This window comes from Saimiri boliviensis, chromosome 1 (assembly GCF_048565385.1).
Source record: "Saimiri boliviensis isolate mSaiBol1 chromosome 1, mSaiBol1.pri, whole genome shotgun sequence".
In the NCBI taxonomy this organism is placed as follows: Eukaryota; Metazoa; Chordata; class Mammalia; order Primates; family Cebidae; genus Saimiri; species Saimiri boliviensis.
In genome coordinates this window covers 105546922-105553591 of record NC_133449.1, presented here as the reverse complement: position 1 = coordinate 105553591, position 6670 = coordinate 105546922, and positions in this window count along the sequence as shown.

Below are 6670 nucleotides of genomic sequence, written 5' to 3'. Positions count from 1 at the left end.
GGAGGGAGGGAGGGAGGGAAGGAAGGAAGGAGGGAAGGAGGGAAGGAGGGAGGGAGGGAGGGAGGGAGGAAAGGAAGGGAAGGGAGAAAGAAAGAGAGAGAGAAAGGAAGGAAGGAAGGAAAGAGAGGTCCCACCAAGTGTTGAGCAGGTTTACTAGGAAAGCATCCTCACCTACCTACACATTGCTTGGTGAAATATCAGAATTCTAAAGATTAAGAGAAAATCCTAAAAGCTGAGAGACAGGGCGAACACAAAGCTGACACTGACGAGAGAAAAATCAAACAGGTTCCAATATTCACCCAGGATACTGGAAAACAATGGAGCCAGGAGCATCAAAGTTCTGAGGGAACTAGCAAATAAATGACAACGTTTAAAAAAAATAGATAATGACTCCAAGATTACCACTGACAAATACTGCTGTAAAAAAATAAAAAATGTCATGCAACAAAATTTTTTTTAATTCCTAGGAACGCCAAACCCCACAGGAAGCCAGAGGGCAAGAGAGTCCACAGAAGCAGGGCACAGCCGTCAGCCTACTGGAGAAGGGCAGAGTGGAATGTGGGGCGGGATGGGGAGAGATGGAGACACCTCGTAGTCATCTAGCCCCCCGCACTGAAAGTTATCCTGAGAAGCTCTTAGTTCTAAAGTGAACTACCTGCAGCTCAGTGAGACGAGACTACTTAATCATCATACAGAATTTGATGAATGTGTGTTTGGCTCGTTAACGTTTGTGATCACAGCTGTGGCGGCCAACTCCTCTTTCAGGCTTCATATTTCTCAGCTGAATCTTTTCCATCTTTATACCATCTTTATTCATTTTAATATGTGACTCTATCTTTTTGGTGATTTTAGTTAAAAGTAGTACAGGAAAAAAAATTCAAAGGGGAATGATTTTTATTGTTGTTAAATCTTTTATTTGACTATTTAAAAAAGCAAAGAGGGCCCAGGCGCGGTGGCTCATGCCTGTAATCCCAGCACTTTAGTAGGCCTAGGCAAGTGGATCATTCTGAGGTCAGGAGTTCAAGACCAGCCTGGCCAAATGACAAAACTTCGTCTCTACTAAAAACACAAAAATCGGAGCTGAGCACGGTGGCTCAAGCCTGTAATCCCAGCACTTTGGGAGGCTGAGGCGGGTGGATCACGAGGTCAAGAGATCGAGACCATCCTGGCCAACATGGTGAAACCCCGTCTCTACTAAAGGTGCAAAAAAAAATTAGCTGGGCATGGTGGCGCGTGCCTGTAATCCCAGCTACTCCGGAGGCTGAGGCAGGAGAATTGCCTGAACCCAGGAGGCGGAGGTTGTGGTGAGCCAAGATCGCACCATTGCACTCCAGCCTGGGTAACAAGAGCGAAACTCCGCCTCAAAAAAAAAAAAAAAAAAAAAAAAGTTCAAGATCAGCCTGACTAACATGGTGAAAGCCCATCTCTACAAAAAATACAAAAAATTAACCAGGGGTGGTGGCACACGCCTTTAATTCCAGCTACTCGGGAGGATAAGGCAGGAGAGTCGCTTGAACCCAGGAGGCAGAGGTTGCAGGGAGCTGAGATCACACCATTGCACTCCAGCCTGGATGACAGAGCAAGACTCCATCTTGAAAAATAAATAAATAAATACAAAAATTAGGTAGGCATAGTGGCACACACCTGTAGTCTAAGCCACTCAGGAGGCTGAGGCAGGAGACTCGCTGGAACCGAGGAAGCAGAGGTTGCAGTGAGCTGAGATTGCACCACTGCACTCCAGCCTGAGTGAAGGAATGAGATTCCATCTCAAATTTAAAAAAAAAAAATCAAAGAGTGCAAGGCATGGGTGGCTCAGTCCTGTAATCCCAGCAATTTGAGAGGCCAAGGTGGGTCAATCACTTGAGGTCAGGAGTTTGAGACCAGCCTGGCCAACATGGGGAAACCCCTTCTCTACTAAAAATACAGAAAAATTAGCCAGGCGTGGTGGTGGGTGCCTGTAATCCCAGCTATTCGGGAGGCTGAGACAGGAGAATCATTTGAACTGGGGAGGTGGAGACTGCAATGAGCTGAGATCATGCCACTGTACTCCAGCCTGGGCGACAGAGTGAGACTCCATCTCAAAAAAAAAAAAAAAAAAGAAAAGAAAGAAAGAAAAAGAAAAACCAAGCAGGAACTTGAAAGTCCAAGGCAGAGGAAGCTTTCTCTCTGACCAGAAGAACTGTGATCCCAAGAGTGTAGGGAGAAATTCCCTTGGCTTTTTTCTTTATCCTCTTACTGCTCTCCCCTGAAGGCATAAGCAATATCAGGAATCGTGAAACAGAGTGGAGAAAGTAAAGCCCAACCTTACTAAACAGAGGGCACCTAGGATCTTGAAAGTGTCAGGGAGGCCATGGACAGGAGAGATCTGAAAGAAGAGACCCCGTCAAGTTGTGCATGAACCCTGGGATCACCCACAAACTGTGTGCACGGATTTGACCCGAGACAGCATACCGAGGTCCTATAGAACACTAGAACTGAGGTATACTAGAACTAAGCTCCCAGACTGACTGCCCAGGCACACAAAGGAGAAATCCAGATAGCACTGCAGAAAAGGGATAGACCACCTAGCAGAAGACGAATACAGAGGACCCCAACAACACTAGAAGGCATCTAGACCCAACAGGTATACACCGAACACTCCACCCAACAGCAGAATATACATTCTTCTTAAGGCACATGGAACATTCTTTAGGACAGACCATATTTAGGACACAAAACAAGTTCAATACATTTTAAAATACCAACATGGGCTGAGCGCAGTGGCTCACACCTGTAATCCTATCACTTCAGGAGGCCAAGGTGGGCAGATCACCTGAGGCAGGAGTTGGAGACCAGCCTGGCCAACATGGCGAAACCCCATCTCTACTAAAAATACAAAAATTAGCTAGGCATAGTGGTGGGTGCCTGTAATTCCATCTACTCAGGAGGCTGAGGCAGGAGAATCGATTGAACCTGGGAGGCAGAGGTGGCAGTGAGCCAAGATCGCACAATTGCAGCCCAGCCTGGGCAAAAAGAATGAAACTCCATTAAAAAAAAAAAAAATCATTTTACGAAGTATCTTCTCTAGTTACAACAGAATAAAGCCAGAAATGAATAATGGAAGGAAAATAGCTGCAAAAATATACAACAACCACCTATTAGAAATGGAAGGACAGGCTGGGCATAGTGGCTCAACCCTGTTAATCCCAGGACTTAGGACTTTGAAGCTAGCCTAGACAACATAGTGAGACATTGTCTCTCCAAAAAAATACAAAAAATTAGGCTGAGCACAGTGGCTCATGCCTGTAAATCCCAGCACTTTGGGAGGCTGAGGCAGGTGGATCACCTGAGGTCAGGAGTTCAAGATCAACCTGGCCGACACCGTGAAACCCTGTCTCTTCTAAAAATACAACAATTATCCAGGCATGGTGGTGGGCACCTGTAATCCCAGCTCGGGAGGCTGAGGTAGGAGAATCACTTAAACCTGGGAGGTGGAGGTTGCAGTGAGCCGAGATCATGCCACTGAACTCCAGCTTGGGCAACAAGAGTAAAACTCCATCTCAAAAAAAAAAAAAAAAAAATTAGCCAGACATGGTGGTGTGTGCCTATGGTCCAGTGACTCTGGAGGCTGAGGTAGGAGGATCACCTATACCTAAGAGTTCAAAGCTGCGGTAAACCACGACTGTGCCACTGCACTCCAGCTTGAGCAAGAGTGCAACCCTGTTCTCTCCCCCTAAAAATAAGGAAATGTAAGGACAGAGTGATAAATCTAAAATTTTAGTTGGCAGCTTTAACACACCTGTTTTAAAAAGTTAATAGGTCAAGTAAAAACAAAAAGTATGCAGAGAGTTTAAATTACACAATTAGCGAAGTATGTCATAGCTGAATAGATAAACTTTGTACCCAACTAAGAGAGAAAATTCATTCTTCTTCTTTTTTTTTAATTAGTGAGACAGGGTCTCACTCTCTCAGCCCAGGCTGGAGTGCAGTGGTACAATCATAGCTCACTGCAGCCTAGAACTCCTAAACTCAAGCAAATCCTCCTACTTCAACCTCCTGAGTAGCTAGGACCACAGGTGTGTACCACCATGTGCAGCTAAATTTTTAAATGTTTGATAGAGGCAGGGTCTCCATATGATGCCCAGGCTGGTCTTAAACTTGTAGGCTCAAGCAACCCTCCTGCCTCAGCATCTCAAAGTGCTGCGATTACAGGCATGAGCCACTGCACCCAGCCTTATGTGTTTTAATACATCAATTTTCAAAGACCAACACTTCAACAGAAAAGCATACAAAGGATGTGAACAGTCACTTCTCAGAAAAGGAGATGCAAGTGGCTCTTCCACATGTGAGAAATGCTTCATCTACTCATAACTAGAGAAATGCAAATTCTCTAATGCAAACTGCTCAGAGAGAACTTGATTTCTAAATAACATTCTCCAGTGAAAATAACCAGAACTTTTTGGAGGAATGGCTGATTCTAGAGCTGGGAAGCAGAGAATACGAAATGAACCTGGAGCATCTTACAGTGTCATAAAATAAGGAAATGGCGGCGGGGGGAAGATGGGGCCTGTTAAGTTCACAGGAGCTCACTTATGTACTGAATGAAGTCCCTAATGAAGGGGGCCTAAGGGCAAAATTGAAACAACTTAGCTAACAAAATTAAGTATGATGATTTTTTAAATTGTAACACAAAGAATTAAATAAACAAGTGAAGAAGAAAAAAATCTTCCTTAAAGCCATCCTGCCTTCTTTCCAGGCATTTCCTGATGTCATCCTATAAGACAAACCCTGGGCTGGGGCTGGGCTATGACAGTTCCCCTCAGGCGCTCACAATCTGCTGGCAGGATGGACGGCGACATGACGACGTGACGAGTGTGCAGTCACCTCACATAAAGGCGCCCACCCAATTCTCCTCTTTCAGCTTCTCTAGTTCAGCGCCATATTTTTCTTTTTCTCAGTATCCTTTTTGTAAATTAAGATATAAATTACATGAAATAAAATGTACCCATTGTAAGTGGACAATTTGATGTGTTTTGACAAATGTAGGTCCCTGTATAACCGCCACCCCAATCAAAATAAAGAACATTTCTTAGCACTCCAGGAAGCTTTTTCCTGCCCCTACTCCCGGCTACCACTGATCTAATTTATGTTACTGTAGCTTTCTTTTGCTTGTTCTAGAATTTCATAAAAATGAAATCATGGAGTAGGTATATTTTGAGTCTGGCTTCCTTCCTTCAACATACTGTCTGAAGAATGCATTACTTTATCAATGCCAAGTAGTTTTCCATTGTATGGCTGTACCACAGTTTCTTTATTCCTTCACCTGTTGATGGCCACGTGGTTTCCAGTTCAGGCTATAAAAATTATGAGGGGGTCAGGCAGGATGACTCACACCTGTAATCCCAGCACTCTGGGAGGATCCTTTAAGTTCAACAGTTCAAGACCAGCCGGAGCAACATATTGAGACCCCATTTCTAAATTAAAAATTAAAAAAAGAAATAAGAGGCTGGACACAGTGCCTCATGTCTGTAATCCCAACACTTTGGGAGGCCAACACAGGTAGATCACATGAGCCCAGGAGTTCAAGACCAGCCTGGGAAACTTGATGAAACCCCACCTCTACTAAAATTACAAAAAAAAAAAAAAAAAAATTAGCCAGGTGTGGTGATGCACACTTGTAATCCCAACTACTTGGGAGGCTAAGGCACAAGAATCACCTGAACCCAGGAAGCAGAGGTTGTATTGAGCTGAGATCTTGCCACTGCACTCCAGCCTCAGCAACAGGGCGAGACTCTGTCCAAAAAGCAAAACAAAACAAAACAAAACCAGAAAGAAGAAATATGAGGGGACTTCCAAACGTTCATGGAAATTGAATTAAAATGTACAAATTTTTTAAAATAAACTTTATTTCTCAACACAAGCAAGCAATCAAATCACTTTTTCTTTCTTTCTTTTTTTTTTTTTAAACAGAGACATCTCACTGTGGTTTTGTTTGTTTGTTTGTTTGTTGAGACAAGGTCTCACTCTCTCACTCTGTTGCCCAGGCTGGAGTGCAATGGGAAGATCACAGATCACTGTAAACTGAAACTCTTGGGCTCAAGCGATCCTCCCATTTCAGCCTCCCAAATTGCTGTGATTTTAGGTGTGAACCACCACACCTGGCCCTCAAGATACTTTTTAAAATGATGATACAAGCCATTTAGTTCGACCCTAAAGAACAGAGGGAATTTAACCAAGTCCATCACTTGTTCTTTTTTTCCAATTATTAACTGGAGAAAAAATAAATGTCTTTTACAGATATTTTTAAGATTAGGAAACAAAAAGAAGCCAGAAAGAGCTGAACCAGGACTGCACCAGTCACAAGTGCCCCAGCTCCCCACATCCTCACCAGCAGCTGGTAGTGCACCCTTTCCATGCCATTTCAGTAGACATGCAGTAGTATCTTATTGTGGGTTTAATTTGCATTCCTAGATGTATAACAATGCTAAGCACCTTTTTACATGCTTATTGGACATTCATATATCTCTCTTGATGAATTGTCTGTTCAAATCTTTGGCCCATTTTAAAAAAATTTGGTTGTTTTCTTCTTATGATTGAGTTGCAGCTCAGAGCCATGGTGTGTGTGTGTGTGTGTGTGTGTGTGTGTGTGTGTGTGTGTGTTTGAGATGGTATATGTTTGAGATGGGAGTCT